A 1,099-nucleotide genomic window follows, 5' to 3' on the forward strand; every position below is an offset into this window, starting at 1 on the left:
GCAGTGCAACATGCGGACGTGGGAGTACACCGTGGGTGGATATTATAGTGCAACATGCGGACGTAGGTGTACACCGTGGGTGGATATTATAGTACAACATGCGGACGTAGGTGTACACCGTGGGTGGATATTATAGTGCAACATGCGGACGTAGGTGTACACCGTGGGTGGATGCAGTGCAACATGCGGACGTGGAGGTACACCGTGGGTGGATAATTTATTTCAAACGTCACTCATTGTTTTTTGAAACTTTATAATCAACTTTAATTTCCTTTGATAACAGTAAACTTTACAGCTAATTTTGACCTCGTCAGCTTCGGAAATTTTTCCATATTTAATGTGGCAGCTTGTACTGAAGGCAGTAAAAAAATATAAATGTATATATGTTAAAATTAGAAGAGGTGTAGATTTAAACCAGCGGCGGCCAATCAGCAGCCGCGATTCAAACACACCCTACTCGGCTCATGCACCTCAGCTGCACAGGTCAATCAAATAGACTACAGTGCACAAGGGTATACTAGTGCACCGCGGTATAACAGTGCACCAGGGTATACTAGTGCACCAGGGTATACTAGTACACCAGGGTATACTAGTGCACCTGGGTATACTAGTGCACCAGGGTATACCCGTGCACCAGGGTATACTAGTGCACCTGGGTATACTAGTGCACCAGAGTATACTAGTGCACCAGAGTATACTAGTGCACCAGGGTATACCAGTGCACCAGGGTATACTAGTGCACCAGGGTATACTAGTGCACCAAGGTATACTAGTGCACCTGGGTATACTAGTGCACCAGGGTATACTAGTGCACCTAGGTATATCAGTGCACCAGGGTATACTAGTGCACCAGGGTATACTAGTGCACCAAGGTATACTAGTGCACCTGGGTATACTAGTGCACCAGGGTATACTAGTGCACCAGGGTATACTAGTGCACCTAGGTATACTAGTGCACCTGGTATACTACTGCACCAGGGTATACTAGTGCACCTGGGTATGCTAGTGCACCAGGGTATACTAGTGCACCTGGGTATACTAGTGCACCAGGGTATACTAGTGCACCAGGGCATACTAGTGCACCTGGGTATACTAGTGC

The sequence above is a fragment of the Coenobita brevimanus genome, chromosome 2, assembly GCF_032717465.1.
Source record: "Coenobita brevimanus isolate Jiangsu-jjx chromosome 2, ASM3271746v2, whole genome shotgun sequence".
Classification (NCBI taxonomy): domain Eukaryota; kingdom Metazoa; phylum Arthropoda; class Malacostraca; order Decapoda; family Coenobitidae; genus Coenobita; species Coenobita brevimanus.